The sequence below is a fragment of the Ostrinia nubilalis genome, chromosome 2, assembly GCF_963855985.1.
Source record: "Ostrinia nubilalis chromosome 2, ilOstNubi1.1, whole genome shotgun sequence".
Lineage (NCBI taxonomy): Eukaryota > Metazoa > Arthropoda > Insecta > Lepidoptera > Crambidae > Ostrinia > Ostrinia nubilalis.
The window spans coordinates 12,528,512-12,529,138 of NC_087089.1; positions in this window are offsets into that span (position 1 = coordinate 12,528,512).

Sequence of the window (627 nt, forward strand, 5' to 3'; positions counted from 1 at the left end):
AGGAACCGTACTTACTCATAACAATAAGACACACACTGATCCATGTATTCATGCACTTGACAAATTTATGTCTTGAAACGCTGGTAGGGTAAAAAAAATAACGAGATTTGACGAATTGTAAGAATTACTTTATTTTAAAAAGGTAAATAAAGATGTTTTTGGTTTTGTATTTAACAAATTATCAGTTTTATCGGAATTAATTAATTTTCGAACCGAGTCACACGATATCTTTCGATGACTTTGCGAATGCAGTACGATGATACGATTACTTTTACGTTGCGGCAATCACTAACTTTCGCTAAAATGACACTAATGACGTTTAAAAAGTGGCACGCTCGGCTTCATACAATTTTTGACACATGCTGCATCTATCTATATCTGTGTGTGAAATGAATGAATGAATGATAGCAAAACCATAGAGTTTATCTATAGGTAGTGAAGTAATTTGAACATAATCGAATCGGTAAGCTTTGTCCGGTTTTTCAAAGAATAAAAACCACGGATGATTTGGCCGATTTTATTTTACCCATAGCTGTATTTTTATAGAAGTTTATGTGAAAAAAAAATGAAATGTCAAATCAAAAAGTCAATAAATCGCGAATCTCATCTGTGTTTGCGATCATACTC